General features: G+C 38.3%; 1 pseudogene; it reads right to left on the reverse strand.

The window, feature by feature from the left end:
- Positions 1 to 9,196: 9,196 nt before the first annotated feature.
- Positions 9,197 to 19,293, reverse strand: LOC128533420 (tripartite motif-containing protein 16-like; annotated as a pseudogene).
- Between the last annotated feature and the right edge of the window lie 1,507 nt (positions 19,294 to 20,800).

Raw genomic sequence — 20,800 nt, forward strand, 5'->3', positions numbered from 1 at the left:
GTTTGCACTTAGTGTGACTTACATTTGTTTTCCATCAGGACAATAACCCCCAAACACACTCCTAGGTTATGTACAGTAAGAGCTATTTGTACAAGAAAGAGAGAGATTGAGTGCTGTATCAGATGTCCCATTCTCTGATGAGAGTCAAGGAAAAACAGGCAACAGGTACTCTACACCTGTGGAAACACCTTCAAGATTGTTGGAAAACCATTTCCGGTAAATACCCCATGAGGCTGACTGACAGAATGCCAAGAGGGTGCAAAGCTGCCATCAAAGCAAATGATGGCTACTTTAAACAATCAAAAATTCATTCATCCTTGATTTAATTATTCATCCTTTATATCGCTCTATACCGGAAGAAACTGTGTCACGAGGGGCAAACCTTTTGTCCTTTTGTCCACATGCTGGCCTATATGAGACGTCAGTATTTTATATTATTATCAGAATATCAGTAATTTTGTACAAATGTATCAGATTTAGAAACAAAACAGAGATATTTCAATATCACACAAGAGCAGTCATCAGTTAAATATAGCTCAGGTTTGCATGTGTGTGTGTGTGTGTGTGTGTGTGTGTGTGTGTGTGTGTGTGTGTGTGTGTGTGTGTGTGTGTTTTACACTTACACCAGGGGTGGCAAACCCATTTGCCATAATGAGCCAAAAAAATATCTTTATCACTGCAAAGAGCCACACAACAGATGTGCAAACAACAGTATCACAACTTATACACTTAACTACATAACAGAATAGTTTTTTATGGATTTTAATCAGCCTACCTTCTTTTATTTGACTCAGTTGGACACCTGACAGTCCTTGGTTTCCACAATCTTTTTTAGGTCTGGCTTGTATTTAGTTGTGGCTACTCGTAGTAACTCTTTTACATGTGTGTCAGTAAGAACAGAGCGATGCCTTGATTTCACTTGTTTTAGTGTCGAAAAAAGTGATTCACAGATGTAAGTTGACCCAAACATTGACAGTAGTTTGAGTGCAGCCTGTTTGATATTGGGATATCTCTCAACCGGCACAATCTTCCAAAACTTCACGATTCCTTCCTTTAGAACGCTTTTAAGTCTGTCATCCTCAGAAAGTTTAGTCATTTCAAGCTAATATACTGCTTCATCTTTTACTAAAAAGGGGCTTTTAAACAGTTTGATTCAGCAGTGAATGGGTTTTTTGCTGTAGGTTGAAGGATCTCTCCTCAAAACTTTTCTCAAGATTTTTAAGCAGTGTCGCATATCATGCAGTACTCCCTTTTACAACCTCTGCTGCTTGTTCACTTGCCTTCAACAAGGTTGAAAAATGTGTGAAGTCTCTCGTTTGGAGATGTGTCCTGAACAGCTTGAGTTTGTTGACAAATGTAAAAACACCAGGTCAGGCAGCATCTTTAACTTACCTTGCAGATCCACATTCAGTCCATTCAGATAATGCAGAATGTCGAACAAAAAAGCCAAATCTGAAATCCACTGGGGATCATGTACCTCTTGAAATCCATCTCACACCGCAGTGCAGAAGCAGATCAGATGGAAGATCTTCATCAAGTTCATCAATGAGATTTTTTAACTGTCTGTGATTGAGAGCATGTGTGCGTATTAAATTGCCAATTTCCCGCTCAGGTTTCATGATGTGGTCTAAGTTCAGCTTTTTAGTGCTCTTGATGAATAATACAGTGAAACACCCAAAATTCTGGAAACCGATCATTAGATTTACACAGCCCTACAAGACCTTTCTCAGACCCCAACATGGCTGGAGCTCCATCAGTAGTTATTGCTGTTAGTTTTGATAACTGCAGATTTGCTTTTTCAACAACAGTCATTAGTGTCTCTTTTAGATTGATGCCACGAGTTCTGTCTTTCAGCGGCACAATGTCAACCAGCTCTTTCTTAATTGCGCAGTCTTCTGACACAAACCGTACAAATATTGTCAATTGTGGCTTGTCTTGAACATCGCACGACTCATCCAACGCAATGCTGAAATACTGGCACTTCTGAAGATCTGATAATAAATGTGTTTCTACAGAATTGTCAATGTCCGTTATTCCCTGTTCAACAGTGTGCCATGACAGCTAAAGGTCCTTTACTGAACGTTTCAAATTTTTATTTTCGGGACAAAGAATAGCAACAGCATCACTGAGGCACTTTTTAACAAATTCCCCTTAAAGGTAAGGCTTTTTTGAGCAATGTTTCATGCTAGTTGATATTATGTAACCATCTCTGAATATTTGGTAAATTTTCGGTGCTTTTCTGACTGACATTTCAGTGTCTTTGCCTTGTGTTTGCGAAGTTCACTGCCTTTAAGAAATTCCTGTGCTATAGTAGAATGGAGTGAAGTTAAATGGCGCTCAAGATTTGAAGCCTTAAAATGCGACAACGAAGTCTGGCATATCAAACAAAATGGCTTTACGTTTCTTTCAATAAAGAAATATAAATCCTCCCATTTAGATAAAAATGTTCTGTGCTCATCTTTGTATTTGCGCATAGCTGTACGCTTCCCTGACTCTGCCATGATGATTGACACAACGAACTTCAAGTCAATCGTGTTAGTCTACGTTAAATCGCGCGAGAGGTTGTGTAAAAAAAAATTATTTAAATACATGCCCCTTTAATGAAAAATTATGTTTTGACATTTTAAAAATAGTTTGCAAGTGTAAACACAGAACATATGGATAGATTGATGAGCAGCAGGCGGCTTGCAAGCGGCTCGCGAGCCACGGGTTCGCACCCCTGACTTACACTGAAGAAAAACCTGGAGTATTAGTTCTTCCACTGCATCCTAGGCAGAGGGAAGCTTGAGAAGTGGTCTACAATAGGTATAATACCGGTTCTCCCATCAGATAAAGGTAGGCCTGTTATAAAGTCTAGAGAGATGTGAAACTAAAGGCGGTCTTAGGAGGATAGCAGGCTTGCAACGGGCGTAGATGTTGGGAGAACATTGCTTGATCCAGGCCCCTGGGTCAATGCTTGCTTGACTTTTGTCTCGATGTCTAGTTTCCTGGCTGCAACTAGAATAGATAAACACAAAAGACCTTAGGAAATCTCGGAGGATGTTGTTGATTAGGGCCTGGAAAAAAGTGGCCGCGGGACCACAAAATTCTAATAATGCGGTTGGGTTGTCAAAGGTTTTCTTGTCGCCCTCCAGAATTCGGACGAGATGGTTTGCATTGCGTAGGTCGAACCTGGGGAAGACGTCAGCTCATTGGAGAAGTTCAAAGGCAGTGACCATAAGTGGTAAAAAGAACTGTTTCCTGACACTGATTTCATTAAACCCTTGATAATCAATGCAGGGGCGAAAGGACTCGTCCTTTTTCTTGACAAAAGCGCCTTCTGTAGATCAGACGTTGAGTGTTACCTGAAAGAAGGGGATGTGATCATGTGTTGTTCAGCTTGACTCAGTTCAGCTTTCTTCTGAACTCTGATCAGCTCTGTCACCTCCTTTTTTTCTTCATGGAGCTAATCAGCTCAGTAAAGATTGTCTCATTCTCTTGTTCTGCTTCCTGTGAGCACCTTTGTTAAGCAAAAAAAGATGTCTAGAGAGTAAACGCTTCATAAATTTAATATTTCTCTCTCTGTGTATGTAACTCTCTATGTGTACTCATCTTAATAGTACCCACAGTCTGTTCAGCACTTTCACCTTTTTCTTCTCCTGTATTCTCTGCTGGGACTTCATCTGCTCCTCCTTTATCTCATTTTGAGACAAAGAGACATGCATTTCATTATTCTTATTATATCATATTATTTTCTTTAATAACGTAATCCCTGAGCAGAGACATAGAGTTGTGTCATCAAGGCTTAACTCCCAGTATAGTAGAGCGCAGAAGCCAATCAGAACGCCATTTCTCTCTTAGTTAACACATTTATTCAACTTCCTTAACATTTTCAATGGTAATAACTAAGATTTCACTTCACAGTCTTTCCATGAAAATCTGAAATGTTATTTTAAATCCTATAATCAACTAAAGCACTTTAATTAGTAAATTAGTTAATGAGTTAAATACTCTAATGAGAGTATCATGAAGTTTTATAATTTTGTCGGTTTGTCATGCTGAGAGCAGATCTTGGAGCTCAGCACGGGTTTCCACTAACTTGTGCTCCTTAAAGGCGGGGACTGATAAGGAGGTTTGGGATGATCTTCATAATAGGAGGTCGAAAAAACAGGAATTGACACCAATTCATGTTTCCCCTGTGCAGAAATCACACGTCACATCTTCAGGTCCAGCATAACAGTGAGCAAAAGAAGCAGCTTGGAGTTTAGCCTTATTTTGTTTCTTCACCGTTTCGGCCAGCATGTTGCTCCTGCGTAGAGTAAAAGTCTGTCTACACTAAAGACAGCTGTAGACCCTCCTCACATGTTGCCGATACCAGAAGTTATTAATACATGCCTTGTAATTGTGGCCACAGGGAATAGTCACTGGACCCTCAGAGTCTGCAGACACACTGGACGGCTGAACTGATCATGAGCTAATGAACAAGGTTGAGTTACTGTGTGATTTAATTGTAGGACGGCTTTCATACACACATTAATGAAATCACTGCTGTCTGACTCACAGATTACATAAATTATCTGAATAACGGATTACATTTTTGAAAATATAAATAATAAATACACAATGACATAAGAGTACATAAATGGCGAACTTAACATGTTAGATTACTCATCATATACGTGCATGTTTAAACGTGTCTTTAGTCAGAATAGGGAACCAGCTGTGCAAAGGGATAAATGAACAAGACATGTTATAACAAGTGAAAGCGAAAAAAAGAATCAGCTTGTCAGGTAAGAAATGGAATTAAGAAAAGGCATAGTTGCCTACAGTATGTTAAGACTTTTTAATTGAAAAAATCATGAAAGCAAAAAAGGATTTAAAAAAAATGAGAATAATTAGACCATGAGGCAGGAGACAGTTTCAAGAGACATTACATAAAAAAAAGACATTGATACTTAAATGATACAGACCCGCACTTATTGCACAGCTTAAATAATACTATGAATTTTGAATTAAAAACAGCTGTCCAACAGAGAACTAAAGCATGTCAGTTCTGCTGAGTGGGGTTTGGGCACAATGACTGAATCCGGATCCGGACAGCAGAGCAAATATGGATGCAGGAAGGGACGGCACAGCCCTCCAATCCTTTCAGCAGAAACAGCAGCATTTCCTCAGCCAGGGAATGCTGCTATACTAGGTGGAGAGGTTGCAGTATCTGGCTGAGACAGAGCCAGGCATGACTCAGGAGGCTCAGGCCATGCTGTGAGCTTTAAAAAATTGGCACTTAACTTGTGTTGAGACTGGGTGCTAAAGGGTTACCTCCATCACTTCCATCTTGCAGAAACTCCCAGGAATGCAGCGACGAAGGCACAGAGTGGCATATGTCTGTTTGTATAACAAGTTCTTTAGCTCACTGCTGGATGGGACGCAGCCACCACCATCTGCCTTCCATCGCCACTCAGTCTGGGAATTCTCCTTACCCTAAACACTGCCATGGAATCCTTGGTCCCTTCTTCATGATTGATACCAGGAGCTACACTGAGCACCATTTTGTTGTGAGAAAAAAAATAACTGTGTGCAAAGTCTGATTATGTCACTGGTTTATTCACAGCCTCTCCCAAAAAATATTTAGGAGGGACCCATCCATTACACCTCATTGTGGGTCTCGCATTCAGGTAAGAATGGGGAATGCAGGCAAGGCATACAGTAGGTGCAAATGTTAAGACTTCTGGTTACTTAAATAACCATTGAAGAAAAACTGGAACAAAAAAAGATTACAGACAAAACAGTTTCAAGAGACAGAACATGACAGCATTTAGTGCAGGACATGGATCTTAAATAATAGATATTACATTATAAATTATAAATAAGTATATTATAAATAATCAGTGGTGCCAAAAGTGTTCACATTCATTACTTGAGTAGAAGTATAGATACTAGGGTTTTAAAAAGACTTCTTTAGAAGTTGAAGTATCAACTCAAGCTTTTTACTCAAGTAAAAGTGTAAAAGTACTGGTTTCAAAACTACTTAAAGTATAAAAGTAACAGTAACATGAGGGGGAAAAAAGCATTAAGGATAAAAGCTTAGGCTGTGCCACGGGCCTATATACTGCACTAACACTTAAAAAAAAAAGAAAAGAAAAATGTGTTGTTTTTTTGTTGTATTTTTTAACGGGCATAGTGATTTGGGATTCTGTATATGGCAATTGAAAAAGAATGCATTTTAGTACAATGTAAATACATTAAAGAACCATATATGTGTACTACTGAGCATTAACATGTTTGATGGAGAAGAAGATATGATAACTAGTATTTTAATGATGCAAGAAGGCAAACTTCAGAGGCATGTCATCGGTAACCTTTATTGGAATGTAAATGTACATCCAAGCTTAGCTGCAGGAATCTGTGAGGGCAACATACAGGAAAATTAGTGCACCCAGGGCAGGCTTAGTAACAATTACCCTTGTATGGTTGTCTACAATAAACATTAGTGCTGTCAGAATGAATGAATAATCCAAGTGATTCATATATATATATATATATATATATATATATATATATATATATATATATATATATAGCCTATATATTAGTCATGTGACTCTCATAGTGCTTGGATGTGACATTTCGCTCGAATCTTGAGTCACTATCACAGACATCTTCGTCTACTTATCACAACCTTATCAACCAATAATGCTATTTTATTCAAAAGTCCTTGCTGGAGTGTGTGACGTGACGTCATGTGCAGGTGCGATGGATCACGTACCAACCAATAGGGTGTCAGAATGGTATGTTTATACTTCTCATCCAACTACAATCAAATTTGCTACATCCGGATGGCGCGATTTATCCTGATGTTTAAGCTGAAATAAAATAGGAGTAACGAGGCTATTTTTTGAATGTAAGGAGTAGAAAGTACAGGTAATTGCGTGAAAATGTAAGGAGTAGAAGTAAAAAGTCGACTGAAAAATAATTACTCCAGTAAAGTATAGATACCCAAAATTATTAAGTATTTGTACTTCGTTAATTGACACCTCTGTAAATAATATAATATTAGAATATTTATTACCCTAAGATTACAAACACCTGTGCAACAAAGGACTACGCAGTGAAGCAAGATAAAACAACCTACAGTATGTCAAAATAAGAGTTACTAAAGCACACAAAAACACAAATTTATTAACTTCTACAACAATCTAATCTTTTGACACTGTGAACAAAAAAAAAAATCCTTAAATAAAATGTATATCTCACATTTGCACACTAATGAGCACATATGACAGTGTGGTATAGAAACAAAAGTGAAAACATTTTATTACATGTAAAGGTTTAAAATTTCTTAGGTTATTAAACAAGTCGCTTGGTCTATCTGCTGTGCTTTAATAAGCTATTGTAACTGATTCCAGGAGAGACACTAGTGATGGGTCGTTCATGACTGATTCGTTCTTTTTGAATGAGTCTTTAGTGTGAAAAAAGAGTAGCCTCAGAGAGTGATTCGTTCATTTCTTCTGGGCGCACATGTGCAAAGCATCGCAAGTAGGTCATGTGCAGGAAATAAAAATAAGTAGTTATTTCTTAAGTCTTGGTCTAAATTGTTCGTTCTTTGGTCACGTGACTCTCATAGACGCTAATAGCATAAAAGAACGAACTATACGGAGCAGAAGATATGAGAGGTGAGCTGCTCATTCTGTTTATCATAATGTGTCCTTATCTCCATTGTAATATTTTCATTACTGAAACTATAACCAAAATTTAGATGTGTAGACGTATTGGGGGTCTGTTTATTTAAAATGTAACATTTCATTTTATTTCTGATCAAAAAAATGATTCGTTCATTTTGATGAATGAGATTCAAAGATCTGTGACGGTCATCTGTGACGGTAGCACTACAATTGTGCTAAAATAAACTAACAGTGCCAAATTAAATAGAGAAGTGAAGTAAGGGGGATAAAAAAAGTATTTAAAAAAAAAAAAAACCCCTGCCAAGTTTTGTAAGCACTGTTTGCATTTCTAGTGTTGCTGTAGTCCCTTGGATGTTTAGCTCTGGTTTGTTTAGCTTCCTCCATGTTTAGGCCACTGTATGTTGGACGAGACCTTTCTTGTTAGGAATGGTTTCAATGATTCTTGCTAACATCCATGAATTTCTATGGGCAGAGTCACCAACTCCCAGAACAATGTCTCCAACAGGAAAAATGGCGAAAGAGAGACAAACAGAATCAAATCATTTTAGGCTAAAAAAAAAACTTACAAAGAGGCAAATAGATGAAGAAGCTTATTTTACAGACAGACCAGAAGTTTATTGTAATGTATTGTTACAGTAATAATACAATATATCCATTCACAATACAGGATATTAAAATAGGAAGGAAGCCGCAGGGGAAGCTCGGTGGTCAAAAAGAACTACACAAGGCGTACACATCTTTACACATCTAATAACACTTGGGGGTATATATATATATATATATATATATATATATATATATATATATATATATATATATATATATTATTATTTTTCTTATTATTATTTACCACCAGGAATAATTACGATCAGGATCAATTATGAAAAACACACAGGTATTTGAATTGTTACAAATTAAGAGTGTAAAATGTTTTCAATAAAGTCTTTCAATTTTAAAATATGAGCTTTGAATATTTTCTTACGCTATTAGTCAAACGTTTGGACACACCTGAACTTTCAGTGTTTATTTATTTTTCCTATTATCAACATTGTACATTATTACTTTAGGAATCCAAACTATGGAAGAGTGCATAAGTATTATGTAATAAACACTAAATAACTCAACTTTGTTAAAGAACTCAGACTATGTTTTTTAATTTAGTTTGTCCAAGGTAGCTATATTTAGCTTTGATGACAGCTTGGGACACTCAGATTCACAAGTCACCTGGAATGGATTTCAGTTAACAGGTGTTTGACATTTCTTGCCTTCTTAATGTGCTTCAGGCCATCAGTTGTCTTTTGCAGAGGAAAGGATGGGTACAGAGGAAATAGCCCTATTAGTGCTTATTCAACTACTGTACATATTATTGCAAAAAGAAAAACAGTAAAGAAAAAAGATCCTCTTTACTTTGAATGTATCCCCAAGTGAAGTCACCAAAACTATCAAACTTCATGATAAAACTGGCTCTCATGAGGACCATCCCAGGAAAAGAAGCCCAGGGGCCCAAAAGACTGCACATCACATTTCAGTTTTAGTTTCACTCACTCTGTGTCCAAAGAATCTACATTCTCTGTTTTCTTGTCAGATATTGTCCTTTAATTTCCATATACAAGATACATAAAACAAATAAAATAAAATATTATTTTAAATGTCACAGATGCGGTAAAGAAAACTGTGACTCCGCTGTCTTCCGAAGCATGCACTGTCCCCAACCTTCACAGAAGCGATTCTTAAAGAGCAACAGGCAAAGCTGTGTTATAGGTCTTAATTAAATGTTGTTGTTTTTTTGTCTCAATGCGAACTTGTTGGACGAGACCTTTCTTGTTAGGAATGGTTTCAATGACTCTTGCTAACATCCATACATTTCTATGGGCAGAGTCACCAACTCCTAGAACAATGTCTCCAACCGAGGAGTTTCTCGTTATGCTGTTCCACTTTTGTCTCTATTGCAACTGTGGCAAGTATTCCAGACGCCAACATTTCCAGACCAAATCAGAAACATACTGCACCTGTTTCCATCTGTGTCTAGAATACAGGTATTCTTTGTTAATTAGTCCTGGAGGCAATGACGGCTTTGTCTTAAGTAACAAATGGTGATTTCGAGTCAGAGCTTCTAGATCATTTATGTCACTTTATGCTGATGTGATTGGTCGACTGTTGATTACAGCCTCTGCCTCACAGAAAACAGTTTAAAAGCATTCCTCATCCAGAACTTGTTCTCTAAGTGTAGCATTAAGGATTTTTCTTATTGTGAGTATCAGTCTCTTCAATGCCTCTAAGAAATTTCATTTGTCCCCTTCTGGCTACAAATCAACATATACCCTTAATACAGGAAACAGTGTCTAAAGAAGGAGCAACCTGTTAGAAATTGATAATAAAGCGTTACAGATTTGCATACACCTCAGTGAAATTAAATTAATGTTCAGTTCTGTTTTTTGTAAACCCTTTAACTAACATTTAATTTTGAGTCACAAAACCTTACCTTTGAGTTATTATGCCATATACAGAACCCAGCGTACAGAGGCTGAGTGAATGTGGTGTGGACTCTGTGGAGGAGACTTATTGTGTCAGAGATGCTGTAGAAGGACAGAGTTCCTGCACCGTGATCCACATACACTCCTATTCTGGAGCAAACTGGACCTCTGAGATCAGTCTCGATGCTGTTGTGTCGGAAAGAGACAGAGGCAGAAAAACACTCCAGACTCCAGGACTGACTGTTGAATCCAAACAAACACTTATAACTCCGCCCTTTCCTGCTGATCTCTTGATATGAGACTGATATATACACATAACCGCTCCACTCCACCTCCCAGTAACAGCGTCCACACACACTCTCCTTAGACAACACCTGACGCCAGGAGTCAAATCTCTCTGGATGATCAGGATGTTGCTGTCCTGTCTCACAGTATGTCGCTGCTCTGTTCTTCTCAGACAGAATAAGGTCAGGATGTGCTGTGTTGGGATCCAGTGTCAGAGATCTAAAATCTAAGAAAATGTCCATAGGTTACATGTTAATCACAGGATTTGTAGTGAATATGTAAGATAAATGTCTTGTCCCCCTGTAGTATATGAGATATTTTAAATATGAAACAGTCACACTACACAACAGTGACACTACACAACGTTACACAACACACGACATGTACAGTGTTCAGGTACAAATGACAAATGTATCAGATTGTGTGATTAACCATGACAGAGATTCCATGATTCCATGACTGTTTTGAAAACACTAACTGAAACATGTTAGGGTAGGCTGCGACTTACAGCAACTTCACCGACTTGGAGGAGTACACGTCATCAGTGACCAGCTACATCAACAAGTGCACCATTGACATCACTGTCTCCAAGAGCATCCTCTCATGACCCAAACAGAAACCGTGAATTACTGTGGAGGTGCATGCACTTCTGAGGACCCAAGACTCTGCCTTCAGAGTGGGGGACAAGGTGGCCCTAAGAACAACAAGGGGCCATCAGAGATGAAAAGCCTGCGCACCGTCCAGAGAATCCACAACAACTTCAGGGACAGCAGTGACACACAGTACATGTGGCAGGGCATACAAGCCATCACAAACTACAGGACATCATCACCTGCCTGTGACAGTGATGGCTTCCTTCCAGATGCGCTAAACAGCTACTCACGGTTTAACATGCAGAACGATGTGACTGCGAGGAAGACCACCCCTCCTCCAAACGACCAGGTGCTGTGTCTCACAATGGCTGATGTGAGTAAACTCTATGCAGAGTCAACCCACATAAACCTGCTGGACCAGACAACATCCCTGGCAGAGTGTTCAGGGAATGTGCAGAACAGCTGGCAGATGTTCTTACCGACATCTTCAACATCTTTCTAAGCAGCGTCGTCATTCCCACAAGTTTAAAGACTACCACCATCATCCCTGTGCCGAAGAAGTCTTCTGTGTCCTGTCTTAAAGACTACTACCCTGTTGCACTCACACCCAACATCATGAAGTGCTTCGAGCAGCTCATCATGAGACACATCAAGACCCTGCTGCCCCTCACACTGGACCCACTGCAGTTTGTGTATCATTCAAATTGTTTGACAGACAATGCTATCTCCACTACACTCCACCTGCCACTGACACACCTTGACAAGAAGAACACTTACGTCAGAATGCTGTTTTAGTTCAGCATTCAATACAATTATCTCCCAACACCTGATTGGGAAGCTGAGCCTATTGGGCCTGAACACCTCCCTCTGTAACTGGATCGTGGACTTTCTGACCAAAAGGCCCCAGTCAGTGCGGGTTGGGAACTGCACCTCCAGCATCAGCACAATGGGTTCCTAGGGTCCCCTAGAGCTGTAAGCTCAGTCCCCTAATGATTCATGATTGTGTTTTGACACAAAGCTCCAATCATATCATCAAGTTTGCTAATGGTGGGTCTCATTAGCAAGACTGACGAATCAGCATACAGAGAGAAAGTGCAGAGGCTAACGGACTGGTGTAAGGTCCTTCAGGAGGACACAGAGCGATCACTCTCCACTTAAAATCGACAGCTCATCTGTGAAGATTGTCAAGAGCATGGACTTTCTGGGTGTCCACCTGGAGAAGAACTTTACCTGGTCCCTCAACACCAGCTCTCTCCACAAGAAAGCCCAACAACGTCTTTTCTTCCTGAGAAGGCTGAGGAAGGCCCAGCTTCCACCACCAATCATCACCACCTTCTATAGAGGGACATCTTCAGCAGCTGCATCACTGTCTGGTTCAGGAATTGTGCCAAATGTTTACTGTTTTTCCTCCCACTACAGTACCTAAACTCATACCTCATTACTACAAAAGTACTAAAACGTGTTACGTTGTTGTGTTTGTCACTCTGTAGTTCTTTGTTTGCACATTTGCATGTGCACTGTGTTGTCTGTTGTCTATTGTTGTCTCTTTTTTGTATAGAAGTAGTTTTAGGTTATAGTCAGCTAATTAGGTCTCTTAGTTAGCTAGCTGGTTCCGGTATAGTTGTGTTGTTAATTTACGTTTTACGTTGTTTCTTTTCACTGTATACCGAACTGTATATGGTTGAAATAACAATAAAAGCCTACTTGACTTGACTACAGATCTGGCCTTTAAAAACGCACGTTTCGAGAAAAGGGATCACGCGACTTGCCGCGGCTGCACGCGGCAAGCTGTAAAAATGCCCTTAATTATCTGTAGGGGGCAGTCGTGTTTCAGTCTGAAGTATTGTGTGTCTACTGAAGCCGAAAATGTGTTATCTATTTTATACCTCATTTCCACTACACTGGTGCCAGGTGCCAGGTTCTGGTGCTGGACTGGGAACTACGAGAACCGGCCGGCATTTACACTAGACAGGAGCTCAGCGGGAGCTGCATGATAATACGTCACAGGCCACGCTCACTAAACAAAAACGACCATGGCCAAAGTCAGTTTACTGGTTATTTTTCAAACTAGTATGAAAATGTATTTCAGTATTCAAAGGCAGCTTTCTTTGACGTGTTATAACCGCTGAAAGTCTTTCTTCAGTTTTTTTAGCTTATATACTATTTGATCGATTGTTCGTGTAAAACCTGTGACTATTAGTTCTTCTCCTATTTCCTTATACACTTTTTTTTTCTTAAAGCACTTTCCAATTTCTGCTGAATCTCGGCGGATGTCCAAATTGATAAAAGCGCTTATGTTTCGTCCGCGCTCCACATTAACAGACTTTGGGTCGCTGGCCATTTTTTTAAAATATAACTATAACTCCGCCCACCGCTCGTGACGTCACGGGTTCTCGCGACTAGACCAGCAGAGTTTAGGGGCCGGTTCGGTGCTTATTTTAGGTCACCGGCACCAATTTTTTCCTGTGGAAAAGCGTGGCACTGGTTCCAAAATTGGGAACCGGCATGGGAACCAGAGCAGTGGAAAAGGGGTATTAGGCGCCCATTGACAGCAAGCGACAGAGCCAATAAATGTGTCGAGCTCAGACTGTAAATACTGATATGTATTTATTCTTCATTTTCTTCTCCTTCAATGATGATACTTCGTTCATACAATTCAGTATTATTATTATTATTAGTAGTAGTAGTAGTGGTGGTACTAGTAGTGCTCCGAATTATTATTATTGTTATTATTCTTATTATTATTGTAACGCACCCGCGCCTGTGTGCAAAAAGCCTAAAACAATATTGTTTTATTGTGTTTATGTGCTTTAAATATACACTAAACAATAAACACTGCCTTTTGCAAAGTGAAAGTAGATATGCAGATATGAGCAGATTTATCGATAAAACTACAGACATGAAATTAAACAAACACAAAAATATATGCTACTCGCTAAATACAACGCAACAGCACGCAGAATCCCCGGGATTTGACTTCACTTTGTCCATTTATTAGTACTGTACTAAAAAAGTGCCCTTTTCATTCAAATCCAACATTTTAATGGTTAGTGATTGGTGCGTGGGCGTCAACTCACACATTCTGTAATATTCCATTGTTATTCAATTATTCAGTTAGTAAGTAAGTAAGTAAGCAAAAAGAAATGAATAAATAGCTTTAAATGGTACTTCAGCGTGATAAAAGTATCCTAGCATGAGTTAATATATAATGAAAATATTATGTATAAAGAAAATCTAATTTATTTATTTGTGTTTAATTAAATTCTTAACATTTAAATGGTTAGTGTTTGTTGTAGACATTCACACTATTTTTGGGGAAGAGCTTGGCTTGTACAGGCTACTTTACACTGATCAACAGTCGACGCCCCGCCGTAACCAGCAGATCAAAGGAGCAGTTATCGGCTATGTCACGTAGACTTCTGAATTTGGAGGCCAGGGTTGGTTGGTTGGTTGGAAGCACGTTTGAGGAGAAGACACACACATCACACGTCACAAACACACACACAAACTCTCCATGCATACACACCCACAGTACAGTATGAGATGCGCGCGCAGACATACACAAACTCTTAGTGCAGATACATCGTACAGAGAACAACTTCGTAATACACCTGGACATTAATTAAAATGAACATTTAGGCCTAAAAAAGATGCTTTAAAATCCATCTAAAATTCATTTATCGGCGTGTATAAACCCGCGGCTCGCACTTATATAGGCTACTTGCTAGATAAACACTGGCTATTTCAACACGCCAGCGCGCTCCGATGTGAGCCGATTTATTAGTCATAATTAGAGAATATATAAAGAGATAAATAACATAGAGAAAGCATAATACGTCTGTCCATACAGTAAATAAAAAGAAAAGTATAAAATCCAACTATTAAGTCTGATTTCATTGCTATCATTAATCTATTTATTTAAATCGATCTATTTTAGGCATAGACATCCGCTCTGTCTTGTTAATTCATCTAAAACCCCCCTACAGTATTTGCCAACAGCGCACACAGTTTGATAAATTCACACCTATCGTGAATGAAAGGTGAGAAGAAATTCAGCAGATTCTTCTGACACAGTGCTTGCTCTAAAGGACTATACTCAACAGGAATATAGAGAATAAGAATCACATTTATAATAAGATGATTAATTAAATAAAAAAATTATATCAAATAAGAACTATATCTAAAAGCCAGACCGACCAAATTTCTCATTCACCGCTGAAGTTGTAGCGTATGTGCTTATACTGTAGATACGTAGGTTTCATTTTAAATGTACAATCGCAAGTAAATAAAAAAATGCATGTAATGTAAAATATAAATAAAACAGTATAAGACACAAATACAGTGTATACTGTGTATATATATATATATATATATATATATATATATATATATATATATATATATATATATATACACTACCGTTCAAAAGTTTTAGATCACTTTCTAACTCCATGATGGTTCCTGATTTTTATTTCTTTCTACATTGTAAAGGAATTCTGAAGGCGTCCAAGAAATGCATTAATCTCCTTTGAACAGTTAATGGTGAGATGTTTCTGCTACTTCTGCTCTGTAAAGACTTCATAACGCCTCTAATCTGAGGTGCTGTTAATTGGTCATTTTTCAGGCTGATAACTCTAAATGAACTTCTCGTCTGTGGCAGAGGTAGGTTTTGGTCTCGCCCTCCTGGAACGGTCTTCATGAGAGACAGTTTCATTATAGTGCTTGACGGATTTTAAAAATGCACTTGACAATACTGTTCTTGCAAGAACTACTACAGAAAGGCCGACCTCTGTGTCTTAAAATAACAACTAACTGTTGTTTTTGTTGTTGTTACGTAATTACCTAATTCCATATGTGTTATTTTATAGTTTTAAAATCCCCAGTATTGTTGTAGAATGTAAAAAATAAATCACTAAACAAAAAAAAAGAAATTGATCTAAAACTTTTGAACAGTAGTGTATATATATATATATATATATATATATATATATATATTGTTCATTCATAACGGCGACACATTTTTACGTTTTAAATAAGATATGTTGGCATATTCACGAATCAGGACATTCGCATAGTTAACACTATCAGATAGCCTACTATCAGGAAATTAAATTAATTTCAAGGCATTGCCATGTCTTTCATTGTTTTGTCCCTGTTAAGACATTACAAAAAATATATAAGAAACTTTTTGAAGCACGAATTTGGGCATCTCATTTCATCGTTATGAAAATAACATAAAGCACATATACACACATTCATCATGAAAGATCTATTGTAAAACAAAAGTAAATTCATGTTTGCTTCAGCAGTGCAAACAATATTGTTTTAGGCTAAGTAATTATACACAATTCTCCGTCGTACTTGGTCTGGCTTTTAGATAAAGTCCTTTCATGCGCCATCTGGCGGATATTCAGTGAAGGATTTTATTTAAAATCCCAAATGCTGCATACGGCAAGTCGCGGCACACCGCGCGCTAAATTGCGGCATCTCATGGGAAAACACGCGCATTCTTAATGGTCACATCTGTACCATGCTTCCATACTTCCGTGATTCCATGACCCGCCTTAATCTGTGAGACTGAGACTTTTTTCCACCAGCAGATTGGAGCATTGGATAAGGAATGAGTTTTTTATTGTAAATGTGCAACTTTAAACTTAATAATTCTACATTTTATTAAATGATTAAATTAACCCTCTTACATCAAATTTTTTGTGTATTAATTTTTAACCTAAAGTGGCTCTAATATGCCATAGTAAGTTCCTGCCTTCTTCTTATTTCTGTTAGATTAACTTTGACTGTGATGCAGAACGAATGTTTGCTTGTTTACCTTGCAGATAGATTTTGTTGATTTCCCTCTCACAGATTTCCTCGACTCGTTTTTTCATACTTGAGAGAGATTTCCTCACTCCATCAAATGAGAGATGTTGATTGACAGTGAAGCTGGGTGAGTCCTCACATCCAGGAGAAACACAGAGAGACGGGAAACTCTACAGAGAGGAAACACATCATAGAGAAGGAGAAAAGTGTAGGAGAGGAACGAATGAATCTCAGACTGAATCAGACCAAAGACACACTTGTGATCTCAGACGGGAACATTTATACATGGTGTTTCTGAATTGCCTAGTGATCCCAGCCTCTGCCCTTCAGACCTGTCTGACTTATCCTGGTGTCTAGCTTCTGATTGGTAGTTCTCATTGCATGGAGGTGGTCTGCTTTGGATGCATGTGGTGACTGTAGTTGGTCTTACTTGCCCATGTAGACCTTGGAGACTGAGCTAATGCTGGCAGTTTTTTTTCTGATGGCTTGTGACTGCAGTTTTCCAATAGTTTAGGAGTTTGTGAATAGTTTGTGAAATTCCAATTGTGAAATTTTGTACCTGAGTCACCAACAACTAAAGTTAAATGCCTGCCATCTGATATCACCCAAATGAGGATCGGTTCTTTGTTTAATCTTGCTTTTAAAGTTACTTCCGATTACCCGCTTAGGGAGTTTTTCCTGGCCATTGTCACCCTAGGCTTGCTCATCAGGGACACCTGGTGTAGATCAGACAGTGAGTGTTACCTGGAGGAAGTGGATGTGATCGTGTGTGTGTGAAAGCTGCTCCAGCTCAGTGACTCTCCTCTTAAGATCAGCAATCTCCTGCTCCAGTTGCTTCAGGAGTCGTTCAGCTCGACTCAGTTCAGCTTTCTCCTGAGCTCTGATCAGCTCCGTCACCTCCGAGCGCTTTTTCTCCATAAGGCTGATCAGCTCAGTAAAGATCCTCTCATTGTCATCTACTGCTGCCTGTAAACGCCTCTGTTAGGACACACACAAAAACAAAATTGATGTCTAGAGGATAAACTCTTCATAAAGATAAACTCTGTGTGTGTGTGTGTGTGTGTGTGTGTGTGTGTGTGTGTGTGTGTGTGTACATAACTAGAAAAATGTCTATGTTCACTTCTCACCTTAATCGTGTCCACAGTCTGTTTCAGCTCCTGCACCACCTTCTGTTTCCCCTGGATTCTCTGCTGGGATTTCATCTGCTCCTTCTTTAGCTCAATCTGAGACCAAATGACATGTATTTTATTATTCAGGAGCTCAGTGGGTTAATTATTATTATTATTATTATTATTATTATTATTATTATAGTTATTCTCTTGCACTCTTTTTACTCTTGAACTGTGGACATGACAGCTCTCTAATGTCCATAGCTGTGTTTATTCTTCTTGTTGTTTGTACACATGCACATTATGCAGTCCTGTGTTGTAGTCTATTTTAATTACGTGTTGTTTGTGTGGTTTTATGTAGCATCATGAAATTGCTAACACACCCTACTCCTATGATCCTATGATCACAGACTTTTAATGATTCTGTGAGTATCAGGATTTTATAAATATATTGATTCTACATATTTATTTTGGATTTAATTAGTAAATGTAAACAAACTTTGCAAATAATTCGCTCCTGCCTGTGCTGCAAGCCAATGTGTGAATAGTTTAGAGATCGTTACCTGTAGGATTATAGATGGTTCTAATTACACATTTACTTAACTCTTCCTTTCCATTACCACTTTCACTGTTAATAACCAAAAATGTACTTTACAGTCTTTTCATGAAAACTAATAATGTTATTTCGTGTCTTATAACCAACTAAAACACCTTAAAGAGTTAATTAGTTAATGAGTTGAATACTCTAATGAGAGTATCAAAGTTTTATGATAGAATAAAAATCATCCCAGTTCTCACCTGTTTTTCATTTCGTTCTGCTCGAGTTGAAACAGTGTCATGCCCTTTATGGTCATCCATCGTACACAAGTAACAGATGAAGCTTTGGTCAGTACGACAGTAGATCTCCAACAGTTTGTCATGCTGAGAGCAGATCTTCTCTTGGAGATCTGCACAGGCTTCTACTAACTTGTGCTTCTTAAAGGCAGGAGACTGATAGTGAGGTTCAAGATGATCTTTACAGTAGGAGGTCTTACACACCAGACAGGAATTAACGGCTTTGCGTTTTCTCCCGATGCAGGAGTCACACTCCACTTCTCCAGGGTCAGCGTAACAGTGAGCAGTAGAAGCAGCTTGGAGTTCAGACTCCTTTCGTTTCTCCACGATTTCAGCCATCATGTTGTACCTACAGTATGTACTGTACGTAGACAGGCCTTGGGGTGAAAGTCTCTCTACACTGTGGGCGGCTTTAGACCGTCGTCACATCCTGCTGATCCAAGAAGCCATTAAAACGTACTTTCAAAGACACTGGACATCTGAACTGTTCCTGATCTGATGAGATACTCGTTCCTGTCATTTTCCTGCACTCACACACACTCGCTCAAAATGCAAGCATGAGTTGAGTTTCGTTTTCTTGGAAAAGAGCTTTCTGTTTTTCTTTTTCTGATTAGCTGCTGTGTAACGGGATAAATGAACAAAACGTGCTAAGACAAGTTAGAGCATAAAAGAGACAGGCAGACTAGATTCAAAATGGAAGCAAGAACATTAATTTTATTACTGTAACTTCTATACCAATCTGATCTTTTGACATTGTGGACAAAATAGTCCTTAAATAAAAAGTAGCTCTCACATTTGCTTACTAAAGAGCACAGCGGTAATTTCAGTAATTCAAATGCCAAAAGTGGAAATGAAGATATTTCATTACTACATGTAGATACCTTGAAAGAATGTTTTGTAGAATGTTACATGGAGCTTGCACAGACAACGTGCATCATTATATCAACCACTAGGGGGCAGTAAAATAGTATCAAGTCAACCACATGACTAAGGAGGCCAGCGCATGAACTCAAGCAATAAAAATTAACTTGGATTTTACATTTTCAAAAAGTACAGTGCTCTATTTACTTCTGTACATTTTTATAAAAACGTGATAAATGACAACAAAATCTGCCCTTATTTACTCATTTAACAGATTAAAATAGCTGATTGATTACAACAATGCACCTCTACTTTTTACTGTGGGGAAAATTTATTTTTTTCAAAACTAACATCATATTCCCTGACTAGAAAATTTCTAGTGTGTGAGTTTCTAATAAAGAACACTGTAACACTATTTATTTCTATTCAACAATAAAGAGTAAATATTTAACTGATATCCTAACAACACAATTATCCTGTCACGTTAGCTTGTGTCACTGCACTATTTCTATAGCATTGTCCTTTTAGAAGATATACTAAAATGTTTGCTGAAAGTAGTTATGGGTTGTTCATGAACGATTCGTTCTTTTTAAACAAATCTTTAACGTGACTCCGATTAACGAGTATTTCGGAGAGTGATTAGTTTATTTTCTACTGGGCGCGCATGCACAAAGCATCGCAAAACCTCCGTAGGTTATGTACAGGAGACAGAACGGAGCAATTCTTTCTAAATGACTTTTCTCCTCCGAGTCGTTCGTTCTTTTGTCACGTGACTCCCATAGACGCTATGCGGTGCAATAGATTCAAAAGAACGAACGACTCAGACTGGAAGATATGAGAGGTGAGCTGCTCATTCTGTTTATTATAATATGTCCTTAGCTGCATTGTAATTCTTTCATTACTGGAACTTTAGCCAAAATGTGTGTATGTAGATGTGTTGGGGGTCTTTTTTATTAAAAATGCAACATTTTATTTTATTTCTGATCAAAAAAACGAAATGAACTAAATGACTCAAAAAAGATTCGTTCATTTTGATGAACGAGATTGAAAGAACCGAGGGACTAAAATGATTCAAACTTCCCATTACTAGCTAAAATTAGAGGGGTGCGCTTACTTTTGTGAGTGGGTGTACATACAGGTTTTCTGTGTGTTTTGTTTAAGAATTA

This window comes from Clarias gariepinus, chromosome 11, assembly GCF_024256425.1.
Source record: "Clarias gariepinus isolate MV-2021 ecotype Netherlands chromosome 11, CGAR_prim_01v2, whole genome shotgun sequence".
NCBI classification, from domain to species: Eukaryota; Metazoa; Chordata; class Actinopteri; order Siluriformes; family Clariidae; genus Clarias; species Clarias gariepinus.